This window comes from Tamandua tetradactyla, chromosome 1, assembly GCF_023851605.1.
Source record: "Tamandua tetradactyla isolate mTamTet1 chromosome 1, mTamTet1.pri, whole genome shotgun sequence".
NCBI classification, from domain to species: domain Eukaryota; kingdom Metazoa; phylum Chordata; class Mammalia; order Pilosa; family Myrmecophagidae; genus Tamandua; species Tamandua tetradactyla.
This window is the reverse complement of record NC_135327.1, coordinates 230028523-230047482: the sequence shown is the minus strand read 5'-3', so window position 1 is coordinate 230047482 and position 18960 is coordinate 230028523. Positions and strand designations below refer to the sequence as shown.

Below are 18960 nucleotides of genomic sequence, written 5' to 3'. Positions count from 1 at the left end.
AAGGAAAATACCTCTGGGGAAGCCTTATGAAATGAGAACAGAAAGCTAGCAGACATCGCCACATGCCTTCATAGCTGACAGTATCCTGAGTCTAAGTATTTTTCCCTGGATGACTTAGTTTGGACATTTTCAGCACCTTAGAGCTGTAAACTTGCAACTTAATAAATTCCCCTTTTTAAAAGCCATGCCATTTCTGGTATTTTGTGTTCTGACAGCTTCTACAAACTAGAACAGACTCTGACAATGTTCATTCTTCAATTTCAAGTCCATTTTATACACTTGGAAGCGTATTTTTCAGGAGGGAATAGAAAGGACATTGAAGAGTGTCCCCCTTGGCGCTCATCCCTTAGGAGCTGAGTTCTCACAGCCTCCAAAGAGTTTGCTTTCCTTTTGAAAATTCCCACACTTCTGTGCATCGTCATATGAACAGCCAACAGTGAAAGCACACAAGTAACCTAGCAACCATCCAAATTCCAGCAGGAATAGAAACTGAAGGGAGCTAGAATCTTCCTGACAATGCTGGAGAATTAGCAGTAAGTGAAGCATTACGCAGCCACACAGCTGAGCTTTTCTCATGCTCCCTGGATTTTTAGTTCAACAAGAAGCTAAGATTTTAGTTCAAGTAGCTGGAAGAATAGAGCTGCCATTTACTGATGAAAAAGCACATTGATGAAGCAAATAGAATTAAAGTTCAGTTTCTAACATGCTAAGTGCAAAAACCGACCAGACCCCCAAGAAGAGGTGGTGGCGGGCGTGGGATTCTCAGACCTGGCACCGAGGAGCCGGGCATGTCAACGGAAGGGAACAGAGGAGGGGGCTGGCCTTGAGTTCAGGGAAGGCAGAGAGTCCATCCAGTAGGCCAAACACTACCTGTCTCCGCCTGCTGTGCTGCTGTGACAAACACCACGGATGGGGTGGCTTGGACAGCAGGGATTCGTTGTCTCACAGCTCCGCAGGCCACAGGCCCACCTCGAGGTGTCAGCACGTCCTGGGGGTAGGGGTGGCATCTGCACCTCAGGCTGGTCTCCTGCACCACATGGCGTCTCCTTCTGCTGAACCCACGCTTCCTGTTTACACGGCTCCCCGCGTGCTGGACTGAGGCCCACCAACTCAGTGTGGCCTCTCCTGAACTAGCAGCATCTTCGAGGGTCCTGCTGACGATGGGCCTGCACTCAGGGCGGGGTGGGGTGTGGGCGTGCCTTCCTGGGGTCTGCTTCGGTCCTGAGTGTCCACTCGGGCAGGTGACACAACCAGGGCTTGGCTCCAGACCCTGGAGGTCCCTGAGTGGGGGCAGTAGGGGGACAGAAGCCTGGGGGAGGTGTAGAGAAGGGGCTGGAAGGGGGAAAGGACTACTGGGACAGTTAGGAAATGAAATGGAAGATTCTGGGTCTCACACTGCCTCTTGCTTTTAGCAGAACATTTAAAATTAAAATGTTAAACTAGAAGCTCTTTATTTCCCTTTGAACCTGTTTCCACCTTTTAATCCCACCTTGATTTAAATTTGTCTTTTCTAAATTTTAGCTTTAATAACAACTATAAATGAATAATTACTTCTTATATTTGAATCTGTCTGTCTTTTGTTCAATCTCTTTCTCCATCTCCCGCTCAGTAACCAAGCCGAAGAAAAAACCTATAATTAGTAAGTCTATCAGGAAATATGAGTTCATTTTGTTACCAGACGTTGCATACACCATGAAATGGAGAAATGTAAACTTCCTAAATGAGGAATAATCAATCATGAGATTTCAATTCAGGCCATTTGCTATAATATTATAACAACCTTTCCTGCATTGAACAGTACTATCTGGTTTCAGGCACCTTTCTTTCTTTTTATTTATTTGTTTTTTGCAGATATTTTTAATCAAACACAATCTTACTTTATAGGACTGCTTTAATGAGATCTACTGAATAATTTTACATTCATGAAATGCTTTGGGCTCCAAAGGAATTCTGTTGAAAAATGAACAAAGCTCTAGTTATTTTCTAATTTGTTCCACAATCAAGCAAAACTTTTCATTGTGATTGAGGAATAAGCATTACATAGAGATGATCTCAGACGAAGGCACGTGCTGGTAGCTGTTTCCTGTCTCTTTTCCTGATGAAGCTCATGAAGCCCTCTAGATGGAGTGCTTGAAAACGGCGGAACTGCGGCTGGAGATCAGAGCCTGCCTGCTGTGGGCGCACAGTCCCTGGGGCAGCAGCGGAAGGGGCAGGAGTCCGCCCAGCCTCAGTGCAGATGCATGGCGGCGAAGGACAGCTCCCAGGACAAGACGCCAGGGACTCCAGGAGAGGAACTGGGGGGCCTCCAGGAGCCAGTGCAGCCGGCAGGGGTCTTGGGCATGGGTGCTGCCCCAACCAAAGCTGTACTCACAGCCCCCGGGACTCCTGGAAGCCACATGCGTCGGTGTTTTGTCCACCTTCCTTTAAAAGAGAGGCAGACCTTCTCTCTCCTTCATTGCCCAGAGCAATTTAGCTCCGGCCACATGGAAGTGGTCCTGGCCCACCCCAGAGGGTCACGGGCAAATGGCCAGCTACTACTTCTAAAGCATGCTCTGGGGTCACCAAGGCGCACCCTCCCCGTTCCTTAGCAGAGTGCTGCCTCCCCTCCCAAAGCTTCCTGGCCTCGCCCCTCCAGCAGAGCTGGGTAACCCGGAGGTGCTGGGCAGCGCTCCCCAAGGGTGTCTCCCAGGGGGACTCTCGGCCAGCACACTCAATAAGGGGCGGTGAAACGGTCCGTCTTCCTTTCAGTCTCTCGGCATCACACCTGAGGTCAGACAGACACAAGAACCAGATGAAGACACCCCGAGTGCTAAACTCCCAGAAACCCTGAACACAGTCAGGGAAAGAGGCAATGGTGTCTTGGGGCATGGCGAGTCCCAAGTCAGGGTCCGCACTCCTACTGAGCTCTCTTGAAGGAGAGTGGGGCTCCATCTGAAGGGAGTTCACGTGTCCTTTGTCTTTGGGGGGCCTTATGTCCTGACACTTCACTGCAACCGCATCCAGGGCCCAAGTCTGGCTTGCATAAGAGAAGTGTTTCTGACTCTAATGAAAATGCAGGTCAGCAGTACGAAGTGCACAGACAAGTTCCCCAAATTACTCGAGACAAGGGCTCTCTGGGACTAGCATTCTGAGTGCCAAGGCATAAGCCTTTCCTATAAAGGGAGAAGTGAGCTAAAACATTTGGGCTGGAAAGATCAATAAAATGAACTTTGCAGATCACTTCAAAATTAGTAGCATGGAGGAAAGGCAGTGCAGTCAAGTAGGAAATAAAGATGAAATTTAGAACCAGAGCTGAATTCACATCTACTCCAGCCACTTAGTAGCTGTGTGGCCACACCCAGCTTATAAACCTTAGGGCCTCTGAATTTGTCCATTTATCAAATGAAGGAGGGTGGGCCCCGGTGGCTCAGCAGGCAAAGTTCTCGCCTGCCATGACGGAGACCCGGGTTCATTTCCCAGTGCCTGCCCATGCAAAATAAAAAATAAAAAGGAAATAATTATTTTGATAAATTGGGCTAGACCAACAGTCAAGAGGACTTGGCTCCCCGTGGGTTGTTAGGACAAAAATTTGAATTACTCTTTCTCTTTGTAAAATGAAAAATAACTTATTACCATGTAGACGTACTAAGTTTATGCTTTTTAATTGAAGTCATTTTCTTCCTATAGAAAAGCTTCCTCGCTGCATTATCTGTTTTATAGCACAGGCTGCTTTGTGTTGGGCTAATTGTTCATTGCAGCTTGATGAAAAATGTCTTCGCGTTTTTAATTCGAGTGAATCCTATTGCATAAGGGCAGCCTGAAGAGAATAACAATTTGTCTCTCATTAGCAGAAATGAGTTTCACATCACAAACTTCAATTATCCGTTGAAATTTTTCTTTTCCAGGATGGTTTTTGAAAGAAGCGATAATGATGACACTAGCACAGTAACTTTCTGAGCCAACGAGACAGAGGATTGAGAACGGTGATGATTATCCTTTCAGAGAAAGAAAACGCAAGCAGGTAGCAATCTCCCACTTCGGGCGGCTTCTCTTTCCATGGGGAGGTAGACTGCGCAGTCAGCCCCACACGCGGGCAGCCCGACAGGGAGCGGGCTGCGGCAGCGGGAAGCCGCACAAAGGTGCAGCCACACGTCACAACAGACGGCCGCGTGGAGTCAGTTTTCTCCTTCTTAATTTTTCAGTCCCTTCCCTCGCCCACCATGGGAAATGCTGCTGAGCCTTACTCTCTCACATCTACACTGAAGTTCAGAAAAAGAAATAGGGGAGCGGTGCTGGTGCGGATCTGTTACGCACCCAGAAAAGGCCACGTTCTTTTCACCCATCCCTGTGCCGGCAGACCTGCTGCGGGTGGGACCTGGTTATTAGGTTGTTTCCACGGCCACGCAGCCCCGTCCGTTCAAGGGGGTCTTAATCCCCCCTGCTGAGCCCTCTACGAGGGGATAAAAGGCAGGTGAAACTCAGAGAGAGCTCAGGGAAAGAAAACACGCAGGAGAAGCCAGAAGCGCCCACAGGAGCTGAGAGAGCCATTCTGAACCCAGAAGCCAGGAGACAAGGACCAGACGTCACCATGTGCCTTCCCATGTGACAGAGGGACCCTGGGTGCCAGCAGCCTTTCCTTAGAGCAAGTATCTCCCTTGATGCCTTAATTCACAGTTTCATGGCCTTAGAAGTATAAATTTGTAACAATAAATGCCTTTTGCAAAAACCAATGCATTCCTGATATATTGCAGTCCGGCAGCGTTAGCAAACTGAAACAGGAACTAAGAGAAATTTCAGGTAAAACAAAACCTTTCTTCACATAACAGCAAATGTTTTATGCAAAATAAGCAAAGACAGTTAAGAGAAAGACATTTACTATTTTAGCCAGTGGCGTCAAAACCAGAAAAACTCATTTTTAACAATTTTTTTACTTTGACAAAACACACTTTAATAATTACTTTCCAGCTCTCTGTGTTTAATTCATAGTGTTGCTTTTCATTGGCTAGCTATTCTAAAAATTTTTTTAGAGAAGTTTTAGGTTTATAGAAAAAAATCATGCATAAAATACAGTTTTCTTAGACTGTCACACTATAAACACTTTGCATTGGTGTGATGCATTTGTTACAAATGATGAAAGATCATTTTTATACTTGTACTAACTGCAGCCCATGGTTTAATTTAGGGCTCACTGTTTGTGTTGTATGGTCCTACGCTTTTTTTATTATTATTATTTTTATTCTAATAACATGTACAACCTGAATTTTCCCATTTTATCCACATTCAAATATATAATTCAGTGCTGCTAGGGATAGTCACAATGCTGTGCTACTGCCCCAAATCAGTCACTTTTTCTGAACGTAGACAAATATTACCTGCAAATCAGCACATCACCTGAACCTGCCCATAAGCATGGCTAATCAATAAGTTAGATTTCTCCTCATAGCCATTCTTCTTTTTCTAACTTTAACTCCCAACACAGAAATGTCCTAATTGAAAACAGGGTTCAACTAACCTAGAGACAGTCCAGCCCAGCTGGGCCCCACCCAGGTTCCAAGGGTCACCTGTCACCTGACGCTGCACGAGGGAGAGGAAAGGGGCTCAGGGGCAACTCCTGTAGCCCAGCTCAGGTTACGGATGCAGCCCGGGTCACAGCCCAGCTCCGATTTCTGCACTAAGATGGACATCCATCATCCACTCAGCAGATACATCACCGCCCAGCACCTAGACCAGCCCAGATATGGAGGACAAGCCGGCAGCAGGGACCAGGTCCCAGTTCTTGGACACAGCAGGAGGAAAGCGTCGGGAAAGGAGTGGTGAGACCCTGCTCTGGGGTCCAGGCAGCTCCAGGGGACAGGGGAGGATGGAAGGGATACAGAGTGGTGGAACGTGAACAGGAGCCAGGTGGGGTGGGCGGGACAGGTGGCACCTGGTGGCCGTGAGGCCTGTCCATCTGCAGGGTCAGTGCCCCTCGCCTGGTACAGGCCAGCGCCAGGCCAGGGGAAGGGTGCTGGCAGGTGAGCACCCGGCGAGGCTGGGGCACGCCCTGACTCTGTAAGGGAACAGATTCACGTGGTGTGGAGAGCAGAGCAGGGCTGCACTGATGCTTTTTTGTAAGAGTCGGACAACAGTGTTCAGTGGCTGGGAGCGGGCCGGTCCCAGCTAACAGGATCGGGTGCTGCTGGGAGCAGACGGGAGTCAAGGGTGACTCCAGAGCTTTCAAGAGAGCAAGTAGAAAGGCATCGTTTCCGATGGCTGAATTACGGAACATGAGAAACAGAAACTTCGGGGTTGGGGAGCCCGGGCTTGCCGGGGACTCTTGGGGCCAGATTATCCTGCTGGACTTAGGAATGTAGGGCCAGGCAGCCCCTTAGACGGGAGATGGGCGTTTGAAGTTTTGGAGCGAGCACATGGGTATTGTTTTGAGCAGGGCCCTCGCGCTGGAAGTAGCATTGATAGGGACAGCCAACAGCCTGGAGAACTGGCCTTACAGGCAGAAAACAGGACAGCAGCTTCTTTTTCCTTTTCTTTCCTTTTCTCTTTGTCTCCAATGCAAAGACCTGTGAGGCGATCGAAGAAAAAGGATTGCAATCTTGGAAATCCAGTACTGGTCAGAAAGAGGCGAGTCTTTGTGACCTGCAGGGACCCTTGAGAGCGGGAATCCTGCTGTGATGATGTGTCCAGGACAGCGAAGCTGCAGGCCTGGCTGGATCCCATGGCTTTCCATTCTCAGTCTCAGCCTCCCCATTTGTAAAACCAAGTGGCTGCATCCTGTCCCAGTTTTTTCCAAGTTTCAAAAGCCATTTCTCTTATATTTTACTATATTTTAGGATAAGAGATTTAGATTAGATCAGTGATGGATGATGGTGAAAGAGAGAGAAAAAGAAGGAATGCGTACTGTGTTATATATATTTTGGAACTAAAGTCTGGCCTGGCCAAAAGCATTTCAGACCTTTATGCACTTTGTTATTCTCAATTCTCCCTGAAAATGGTTTAATTCTTCCTCTTGAGACTCCTGATTTCTGGATACCATTAGCATCGGGGATAATCCATTGATCAATAGACCTGTGTTCATTGAACAGGAGCCCTGAATTCATACGCAATTCCAAGGGTTCTGTTATCAGTTACCATATGCTGGTTTTCCCCTTCCATGATTTAACGAGCAGCTTCCTGCGCTAGGCTTCGGCTCGCACAGGCGGTACGTGACCACCTTTCATTTTATCTGTCATAAACATGGAATAGATGCAGCTGCCCAAGGGCAAAGCTAAAACATGCCGTTCAGGGGAAGTCAGAGCACGGCCTTATGATGGTCTCCGTGTCCCCCCTAAGGATTAACAGCAAGGTTTTCTGCAGTCGTGGGGAGCAGATGACAGAGGGATTTGAAGAAGAACTCAAGTTAAATTATGCTCTCTAAAAGCTTTCATCATTTACAACCAGAATGCATTGATTCTTTTTAAATCCCACTTTTTACAAAGCATATGAAGAAAGCATAAGTGGCAGTTGGTTCCAAAGCATCTCATAAATCAGCTTGAATATTTACGTAAAAAGTAAATGTCATATTTTTTACTTAGCCCCTTAAACTAATTGATGCACACTCCCCACATGAACTCATATCTTCACGGTTATGTAATGCATTGAACTAAAAGACAGACCTTGAAAGGAATCACTGCATAAATGTACACGGGGATGAAAATGGCAAACAAATAACAACAACCAAAAACAATGACGCGTCCATGCAACAGAGTAATAGGCAGTCATTAAATATCAGGCTTTGAAAATTATTCAGTGACATGGGAAAAGGTTCCTGATACAATATAAAGTGAAACAGAAGTGTAATAACCAATATGTTTTCAACATTTTTACAAAGAAATATATATATAAGCATCATATTAGTAATGGTTTTAAAAGGCAGCAATGACTCTCAAAATAATAGAATTACAAATTATGTTACTTTATTTTTATTATTCACTATAATAAGCATGAATTATTTTATAATGAAATGTTATTTTAACTAGATCGCATAGATATGTGGAGTGATCAGAATCCCCTTTCTGCCTTTTCTATATTGGTAATAATTTTAGGATCACCTTTGCACTTGATGCTCAACAGTTCTTCACTTACAGAAAAATGTGTCTTAGGACTATTTCTAAGGAAATCTGAGGCGAATAGAGTCAGCTGTCCTTTTACCCAGGTCTAAAGAAATCTCAACCCAGATCAGAGAAGTCCATAGAACTTAAACGGTGTGAACTCCAGAAGCCAGTTTTGTGTTTGATCACTGCACATCTAGGACAAAGCAGTTAGAGTCCTGGTTTGAAGTAATCTTGCTATAAAATCTGCCCTTCGGGAGTCTCAGAAACTCAGGAGTAGTTGTGTAGATAACAACTCCCCATGATCCACATCTGACAATAATCCGTACACAGTAGTGCATAGCCAGTGTCTGTGTGCTACGGCAGGTGTTGTCTTATGGTTGTCAGCTGAAGCAGAAACTAACCTTTATGAGATATGACCAGCTAAAGACTGAGAACACTGTATACAGTTACAAGGGACCTATGCGTGGAGATGCCGACCCCCTGGGCGCAGTAAGGGACGGGGGGCGGCGGATACACAGACGCTATTTTACATACTGCAAAGGGCAACATGATTAAGAACCAGAATTTGCAAAGGCAAGCCTTTGATTACCCATTTCTTTTTAAATTTTGCAATATACTGGCACAAAAAGGGCATAAATGTACTGTTGTTAGACATGTATTTAATGATAGCCCAAAGTATCTGGTTTCCAAATGTTATAAGCTTTATCCCATTTTGGGTCCCCAGCAGGCAAAAGCCCTGCCCCTTTAGTGGCCAGCATCTGCTGGAAGTCACTTGCAGGTGCAAACATTTGATTGTGATTGGAAGGCGATGATGAGGCAGAAGACCCTTCTGCTACAATTCAGAAAAGGCCAGGAAAAGGCACCACTCCCCAAGCCTAACAGCCACTTTAGCCAAGGTCCCAGAGAGTCAGTCCAAGGTGGGTGCAGCCACTTTCCTCAAAGGCCCACATAACGGTCACAGCACAGACCAAAGGGAAGGCGCTTACTGACAGTCACACCAGGTGGCTTCTAGGCAAAGCATTCATTCTCGAACGTGACTATAAATAATTAATACACACAACTGAATTCACCCCAATCGCTCACAGAACTTCTTTGACAACATAAAAGTCAACCTAATAAATCAAAATAATAGGATTTGGAGAAAACTAGGCGTTTGTCTATTCACAGAGAAACATATTGTTCACACAACTTATAAATTGCCAATAGAAGTTCTTCATCCATCACCAAGATTTCCATCTAATGACAGCAAAATAATTGCAATGCCTCCATATCAGCATGCAAGCGTCTGACGTGCCAGGAAGTGAAACAATGCGTAAATTCAGCCCCTGGTGTATGGACAACACCTGTGGGGTGGGTGGATTTTTTTTCCCCACTAACAGCAGCTAATTTCTCTGAGAACAAGCCTGGCAAACTTCTCTGTGGCCTTTCTGTGGCTGCAGGGAGCCCATCCATAGAGGAGGGATGATGTTTATTCTTGGGCCTTCCTACATCTTATCCCAAACCCACTGACACAACTAAAAACTGTGCTTCCTAATGTTTTCAGGGAAACAAGGGATTAGGAACTCCAGAGTTATCTCCAACTCACAGGATCTCTTCAGTTTAAAACCCACATTTTCTCTATCCAGAGTTAGAGGCATCTGTTAGCATTGGATGGGAATAGTTAAGTAAATGAATTGGGAATATGTGTATGTGTGTGTGTTGCATGCATGCACGCACACACGCATGTCCTGTATATTCAGACCAACCCCAGCCCTGAGAGGGTGAAAATCACGGAAAGGAGCAGCAACCACAGTGCGGGCGGCTGTGCCTGGCAGGACAGAGGCGTGAGGACGGTGGCGCTGGGAAGGGACGGCACATCCCCCGAGGGCCCATGGCAGCTGTGAAACTGACATTGGCCCTTTTGGAGCGACCAAGCTGTGCATCTCTCCCTCCTCTCCTCTGCAGCTGCCCAACACAAGCCTGTCCCTCCCTGCCCACCCTGATCCAACCCGGAAACAGCCAACAGTGCAGGACTGGGGCCCACTGCCCCCCGGGGACCCCTCCGACCCCCAAGGCTCCAGATCTCACAGAGGACACCCCCCTCCGCCAGCAGCACCCCGGCTCTCCCCACCTGGCCCCCTCACTGCACTGAGACAATGAACCTGGCGCCGTCCCCACGTTGGGGTCCTTTCCAGACTTGGCTGAGCCCCTCTTTGCCATGGCCCGAGACCCTCACCCAGGAACGGGGGGCTTGGCCGGCCTGATTCAGCCCCCGTCACCACCTGCTCCGAGTCTCGTCCATATTCGTCCCCCAGGGCCTGGGGTTAGAACGTGGTCCCGTCAGCCCCCAGCTCTGATCATGCTGACCCTGGAAGTAGCTATGATTCTTCCTCCAGTTCAAAGACGCTGTTTCTGAGATTAAAGTAAGCTGAAGCACAGAATTAGCTATTCCCCCTTCTACTTAATTTTAGCAAGTCAACCACTGGCACTAACTTTGAATATTACGGATGTACTTACTATTATACTTTTGCAACTATGAGGGACTCTCAATTATCACAAAGAACTTGGAAAAGATCATTTACAAATATGTAAGAATTAATACCAATAGAGAGAAAATGTAAGGAATTGATGTGCTGGGCCTGTGAAACCTCTTGGAAAATTCTTTCTGGGAGATAGAACTTTTTCTGACAATTCTTAATGATCTTTACTAAAATAATGTTTATTTTTCTTTTATGATAATGTGACTAGCACATCTTGGCCCCTCTATGCACTAGGTTCCTTCCCTTTATTTTAGTATCAAATGATAAAGAACAGGCTGAGCAGCAAACTTCTTCTTCTCCAGCCACAATTACCTGAGAGCAGAACACTCTGATAATTTGTGCTATTTTAGGATCCAGTCTCATTCTAAGTCAGCTGAAGCATGAAATGAACTAAAACAAACTGAATTAAAGGGAGCTGGGCTGAAGGGAGAGCAATGGTGTGATTTCCAGGACACGTTCTGGCCTGAGGACAGAGCCCTGGCAGTCACTGCCCCCCCGGCCCAGGACCCCCCCACCCTCCCAAGTGCTCACACGTGCCTGCGGGTCCCACTCACAGCCCCCCACGCGCTCTCCAGGTCATCCACTCAGACCCGAGTCCCCGCAACTTAACGCACGCCCCTTCTTTATTGCAGTTGCATGGAAAGGAAATCAAGACTGAGGAAGGTCCCGTTCCTGGCCCATAGCCACACACCCCACCCCGTTCACCGGGCCTCCTATCCCCCATCCCACTCACCATTCACCGGGCGTTGACCGTGCGCCCACGACAGGCTGCCCCATCCCCCGCCTCGTGGCAGTGGATGCGAATCCTGCTCTACCCTCCGAGGGACTCGCTCCTGGGAGCTGAGCTGGGACCCCCCAGTGTAGTTTCAAATGTCTGAGTCGCCTTGCTGGGGGCTGCAAGGGGGAAATGTCAGGGCAGAGGAGATGCTGTCAGTGCAGACTTACAAACAGCCGGACAGAAGGACAGAAACTCAGGATCGCAGCCTCCCTTGCGTCCCCTTTGCCCCTGGCACTGCCCAAAGGCCCCCCCCAGCTCCTGACGCCAGCCCTGCTGCCCTCCTCCCCACTTGCCTGTTCCCTTTTCTTGCTCGTACAGCTCAGAACCAACTCAAAATTACACGGGGGAGAATGCATTATAATCCCAAATTATAGAGCAGGTGTATTAGAGGGCCTGCCACAAGGCTCAGGGTGAGTTTACTGACATTTCCAACTACAGTTGCATAAATGAGTTTCTCTGGATATCTGAGAAGAGAGCACGGATCTTTATCAGTGAGTTCCCTCCGGGTGCATTAATGATGGAGACATGGTCTTCACAAATAGATTAATAAACCAAGATAAATAGAAACAGCTCTCCATATACAGTTACATCTCAGTTGCACGGCACTTAAGCTGGATGTCGTCTCTGTCTTGCTGTTATTAACTGAACCTGTGCGTCATCAGTTAACGAATTTATATTTAGGAATAGAAAATCCTTTCCTTGCTAAGTGTGCAGTTGCTGCGTACTCCAAAGCCCCAAATCATAGGTGTGGATGCTCATTTCACAGGTCAGACACGTTGTTGGAAGAAGCTTGGGGACGGCCAGCCTTGCCGAAGACTCAGGGCTCAAATGAACTTTCCGTTGACACACGGCGGATCAGCAGGGCACTCTTCCACTATCAATCTTTCTAGTTGGCAAACAATTTACTCACTCGGATTCTAGGTAACATGTTCGCTTTGACGTTGTTCTTCTCCACAGAAATCCATTAAAAATAAATCCACAATCTTGGCAGATTAGCTGAAAGATTACTGCTGGGCTTCTTAAACAAAAAGGAAATTACTTGGGCAGAATTTTGACTGAACGGCTTTCTCTTCTTGTTTTTTGTTGTGCTAATTTTTTCCGTGTGGCTTTTATTTTCATCGTGGTCCTGAATGCACGTAACTGAACGAGTCTAATAGTTCTTCCAAGCACACTCAGAAGAAATAAGAGGTCCTTGCACTCTTGTCCGACACAACATGTATTTCCCACTTTAGAGGCAACCATTTTCAAATCTTTTAGCTTTTATTTTGTCCTTACACTTGCTCCAAATAGCTTGTTCTGCTGCTTTTTTAGATTTCTGTGCCAGCATCATCTGGGGCCTTCCCCTTAAGAAAGGAGATACACCTCCCTTTCACTGGTCCCCAATTCTGCCCATCTCTTTCTCCTGGTATCATTAGGTAGTAAGTGTAGTTGGATTAACGTCCAATATTTATCCCATTGATGCAAATGCAAAGCCATATATTCATCTGCAGTAACTTTTGTTTCTTGTTTTACCAATAATTTTGTTTTACCTGGAGTCGATCATTATTGCAGTTTCTTGGCTCTGTTTGCAATGCTTACCACAGATTAGCCTGCAAATTCTTCCTCTCATGTTTGAACCTCCTCTTGAAAGGTTTGAGCCCATGGACGACTCCGTCCATTTCACCCACTCGAGCCACCTCTCCCTGAGCCTGCGAAATGAGTCAGTGGGGTCAGGCCTCCAACCGGGGGCAGGGACGGCTGTCCTCAGATGCCCTACCACCTCATTTTTTAGCTCAGTAAGTCATTTGGTGAAGCATGTTGTCAGTAGGATCCTAAGAAAGCACATGTAGGGGGAAATGTTACAAAGCCTTGGTCTGAAAAACATCTTTATCCTGGATTGTAAACCATTTTCCCTCAGGATTTTGAAGGTATCACTCCACGGAATTCTTGTTTCCAGTTCTTGTTTGTGATTCCGATTCCTAACCCATTGTATGAGCACACACACAGAAGCTGCACGCTGGTGGCACTTCTCTTGTCCCAATGTCTGAAAATTCACAATCAAGTGGTGTATTTCTCTTTTTATAGATTGTGCCGCACAATCAATGGGCCTTTTTTAATCTATAAATTCATACTCCACAGTTTTGCGAAATTTCTTGAGTTATTTCATCGAAAACTTCTTCTCTGTTTTCTTTTTTCACTCTTATTCAGATGAAATAGAAATTCTTATTTAATTTCTAAACTGATCTTTAATTTCTGTGTTTACTTTCTCTCTCTGATTCTCTTACATTTAATACTTTGTCTTTGGCCCTACATTCTGGAAACCTCTTGTTTGTTATTTTCCAACATTTCCATTCAATACTCCACTCCTATGGTTTTCTTATTTCCTGGAGCTTTTTCTTATTCTCTGATTATTGTTTACGTAGAGTCTGGTTCTTACTGCATGGATGCAATAGCTTCTCTTTTCTTTCTGTTAAAATAAAAATGTTATTTTCCCCCTACATAATCTTGGTTTCCCTCAAGTTGTTTTTCTCTGCTTGTTTGTTTTGTTCACATTCTTTCATATTACAGATGTTTTTCAAATGACATCATCTTTGGTTCGGCTTGCATTTAAAACTTTACTTTAAAAACAGTTTTTGGAAGAGTGTGCATGCTGATTTTTGTTTCATTGCCTGAGAACCCCCTGGAGCTTGTTTGGAAACCCTGACAGGAGTGTTTTCTTTTTCCCTTGACGTAGTCAGATTGCCCAGGGAAAAGTCTTCCCATCTCCTGTGTTAGAGGTAAAAGTCTGACCTTCTGGGGAGCAAAGGCGGGGAAGAGCTCAGGAATCTCAAAATTCTTTGTTTCAAAGCAAAATTCTCTGTTTTTAGAATGGTATCTCCACACTTAACTCTTCCCGATGTCTTCCGACTCAAGAAATCTGTTTCATCCAGATCCTGGTATAAAATGGATGGCAATTTAAGTTAGGAAACGTAAAAATGGTTTAATAAGGGACCATTTGCTAGGCATGGGCAGTGCATACAGAGGCCACCAGGGCTAGAGCTGCACCTGCAGGCTCAAGGGACCAGAGAAGGGGACGGTTGCTGGAACCCGGAGAGAAATTCCTACAGAGGAGATGAACCTTCTGTGGAAGAGGAGGTTACCCCAAGGGGTCCTCCCAGGGAGGGAAGGTGGGATGGATGCCCCCTCATCAGAGGGCAACTCCCCCTGCCCTCCTGTCCGGAGTCCTCATTGACCAAGCTGAAGGACCACAGCATCCTTTAATTTAACCCACGCCAGTCAGCCTCAGAGCACAAACCAGAGATTGTAAAAAGGTGGAAGATGTATCCAGAGAGCTGCTATGGTTGAATGGTGTCACACAGAAAGACACAGTCAGGTCCTAGCCCCTGTCCCGTGGGTCTTTAAAGCTGTGATTAGTCCAGGTGCGCCCAGGCTGAAACAGAATGGACCTTAATCCAACACGCCTGGAGTCCTTGTAGGCAAAGCCATATGGTCAGCCAGTGGGAGGCAGACAGGGAGACAGACGGAGAGGTGTCAGAGACTGAGCTGTGATGGCCGTCACGTCATCCCTGGACCCTACAGACCTCAGAGGCAGCATGGCCCGGCTCACACCTTAAAGCTGACTTGTGGCCTTCAAAACGGAGACAATAAATCCCTGCTTAAGCCAACTAGTCTGTGCTACGTGGTGACAGCCATCGGGTAAACTAAGACAAGGGCAAGTGGATGATTTCCAGCACCACCTTCCCCAGAACTTGTGCCGAGGTGGTGCAAGCGAGCGCTCAGATTGCACAGAATAGGGGAGAAAATCTGACGGGCTGACAGCGTTTTAACCTGACTTTCCACCCATCCACCTCTTTCAGCCCTGCTTACCTGCAATTCCAGGTGCGCCTGCTACATCCGCCAACATCTGACCCTTCTGGGGCGTTAACCATCAGCTTCATCAGCCGTGTGAAACAAAATGCCTTCCAGGTTCAGAAACTTGGTGACTCTATTATCCCTTCCATCTCTTCTTCCTTGATTCCTTAAAAAAAAAAAAAAACTACCTTGCCATCCACTGGGACTAAGAAAAGAAGCAGGGATTAATACACGTGTCAGTCTTCAGGTGTTACAGAAGTCCTTTTTGTTATTATTTAAAAGTCGGAAGTATTGCCACCAGTCATGCCTATTGGCCCCCGGATGTTCGGACAAGTTCATACGACCAAAGGCAGCAGGGCGGCTGTGAGGATGTCCCAGCACCAGCGGAAACCGCACGCGAAGAGGCCCCCACGTAACCACCACCAGAACAACAAACAGCAACAATAAAATAATAATAATAACAATGGATTTGCGACCAAGCCACAAGAAAGAATGAACATAACTTAGGAGATGAGTTCTACTCACAATGGAGAAAAACTGCCTAATAACTTTCCTATTGGAAAACCACATTTTCAACCCTGTGATTCGGCTATGAAAGCAAGGAAGGCTGAGCTAAAACGGAGTTCAGTTTCTCAAGCCCACAGATGGGTCCAAAATACACTAAGGTAAGTTTTACTGGGAATAGTACCTGTATATTTCGCACCTGTCATTTAACAAACAATTTGGAAAAGGAAGTGTTAGTGGACATTTATTCGGGCACTTGAATAAATCTTTAGCTATAGCAATATTACCTGGAGACTCATAATATCCAGATAACAATAGAGACCAGAGTTCAAAATGCCGTCTGCTCTGCTCCAATGCATCCTGGGTGTCACGAAAGATCACCGCGCTGTTCGAAATGGAGCAACTGACAGCACAGGGGCATGGAAAGGTGGGCTTAGGGACGCATCACTCAAAAACCTCATCAGTAACAACATAAAAATGAAAGATAGGAACATAATAAAAGTAACATGCTCACACATGTTAAATGGCTAATAAATATGTAAATATGTAAATAAATATGGTGCTTTGTCTTTAAAAGAGCTCAAGTTTGCCTGTGGACCAAGGCATCGAAAGGGGAGCAGCTTCTGAGTTCTCAGAAAGCTCTGAAAGGCAAGACTTTGTGAAATTGGAGGGAGAGCGGAACTGCGGGTGGATAGGTGAGCTCACAGCCCACGCGGGGCTGGGGGGAGCTGGTTGGATATTTGATGTAAGTTCCTTTTGTGCAGTCCCGATTCAGCAGGTGCAATTTTTTCCTTTTACCTAAGGTTTTTCGTGGATGAAATTGTGCATAATCAAACAAAATTCTTTTTCTGTAAAAATCATTCTCTGATACCACGTCCTATCAATCATGATGGAGAAAATGCATGCTCTCAAAGCAAGCATCAGAGCATAATTGTCCCTCCACTCGTCCTGGGCCTTGCCATCTACCGACTTCTCTTTGTCTCTGACTCTGCCCCATGCCGCGGGACTCACCTGGCCACCGTGGTCCCCTCCTCCTCGGAGGGCGGGAGGTGTGGAAGAAGTGAGACCCCCTGAGAGTACCAAGGGAGAGGAATCTACAATGATTTTATCTGATCTCATTTTAAAAATAAAATGGCTCCCCCATCCCCTGGTTCCCTTAAGTTCAAAACTGTCTTTTACCCTTTATCTCCAGCACACTGTCCAGGGTCTGTCTGCTGATTATTAGAGTGTGTATTCCACTGGAATAATGATCACGTCATGTTTCCGACCTTCCTTGTCTGCTTCAGACTCCATAAAAGGAAAAAATAAATTTTAAAAGGAATAAGCTGACATATACAGACTCGGCAGCAACATCTTAGCACCACAACTAACCAAATGCATCATAAAACTTATGCTTCAAGGATGTGGTTGCCTTTTTCACATGACAGGGGATGGAAGAACAAATAATCTAAGGACATATGCCAGGGCATAGGCAAAAAAAAAAAAAAATCACTATCTAAATGAAATATTCTAAAATATCAAGCAAAGAACCCTTGATTACTTTATTTCTGTGCCAGGAATTTATGGCCCCAAGTTTCTACTATTAAAATTTGCAAAAATTAAATTCATGTTTGTGCAGATTTTTGTCCTGAGTCTTCATCAGAACATTGAGAACCATAGAAATTTAGCTTCTTTGCAAGAATTTAAGAAGTATGTGGCAACTGCTAAACTGAGAGAAAGCAAACTCGCCAAGCCAAGATTTCCCAGAAAGAACGTTCTATGATGGTCTTCATCAGAAGCACTGGGGAGAAAATATTTCTTGAAAGAAACACCTATTGAACTTGGTAAATAAATTGTTTAATTTTCTACAGTTTACAGTATTCGCTCAGTCTCCTGTATTTATTTTGAAAGATACTTCAATGGGAAGATAACCAGAGTCAGCACAACTTTTACACAGAAATTAGCTGGATTTTAAAACAGCAAATGGTCCATTTTCATGTGAACTTTAAAACCATAAGTTCACAAAACTTCAAATATTTGGAAAAATTTGGCAAAATCCAAATTTATTGAAAGATTATCATGTGAAAGCAATTTGCAACAACATCAACACATTGGGGATAAAAAAAAATACGCCAGTCATCATGTAGCAATGGTAAGACTACAGGGGCCATCAGTTATTGTGACAGCCTGGCTCAGCTGTGCTGTCCGATTGTTTGGTCAACCCAACATGAGGATGGGACATGCTCGACAGTGAGCTGGCATTAAGTAGAGGAGGTGACCCTCCCTCATGGGGTGGGCTTCATCCAGAGTCCTTAACAGGAAACACCAAGGCTCCCAGAGGCCAGAAGGAACTCTGCCTCATGAGCTCAGCCTCCACTCCTTGCTGACTTCCCAGCCTACAGAATTTGGACTCAAGAATTCATGGTCACCTCACCAGAATTCCAGCCTCTGGCCTGTTCTACGGAATTTGAACTCGGATTGTGCCTGCCCTCACAATCTCATGAACCAGTGCCTTATAATAAATCTCTTTATACACATACGTACACACACACATTCCTTCTGTTTCTCTGCAGAACCCTGGCTGATGCAGATTTGCTTTTATTTATAAAAGAAATGATTAAATATAACCATTTGCACTTGTGTTAGTTAGATTCAATTGTCAACTTGGCCAGGTGAGCATACCTAGTCTTGTTGCTGCGGACACAAGCCAATGGTACGTGAACCTCATCTGTTGCTAATTACATCTGCAGTCGGCTAGGAGGTGTGTCTGCTGCAATGAGTGACGTTTGACTTAATTGGCTGGTACTTAAATGAGAGAACGCAATGTAGCACAGCCTAGCAGCTCGGCATTCCTCATCTCAGTACTTGCAGCTCAGCCCAGGCCTTTGGAGACGGAGAAAGAAGTCACCCCGGGGAAAGTTGTTGGAACCCAAGGGCCTGGAGAGAAGACCAGCAGAGACCATCCTGTGCCTTCCACGTAAGAAAGAACCCCAGTGGAAAGTTAGTTGCCTTTCCTCTGAAGAACCAACAAAATAAATCCCCTTTTATTAAAAGCCAATCCATCTCTGGTGTGTTGCATTCCGGCAGCTAGCAAACTAGAACAGCACTAAATTGTAGATTCTAATCGGGCTGAGAGAGGTACAATGCACCGTTCCCCAAATGCCCACTCTAACTTCAGCAAACAAAATGTGTGATGGAATGGAGGAAGTGCAAGGAGGATGAAATGTCCCCTACAAATATCGATTTAGCTTCAGTAAGATCCCGCGCGGTGGGCAGTGAAGCC

The 18960-nt window shown here is 45.8% G+C and overlaps 1 long non-coding RNA gene across 1 annotated transcript; it reads left to right on the top strand.

Annotated features, from left to right (window-relative positions):
- The first annotated feature begins 484 nt into the window (after nucleotides 1-484).
- Nucleotides 485-5771, top strand: LOC143688357 (uncharacterized). The gene is made up of 3 exons (XR_013177969.1): nucleotides 485-533; nucleotides 3885-4000; nucleotides 5682-5771. It is a non-coding gene; the product is annotated as an uncharacterized LOC143688357 (long non-coding RNA).
- The last annotated feature ends 13189 nt before the right edge of the window (nucleotides 5772-18960 follow it).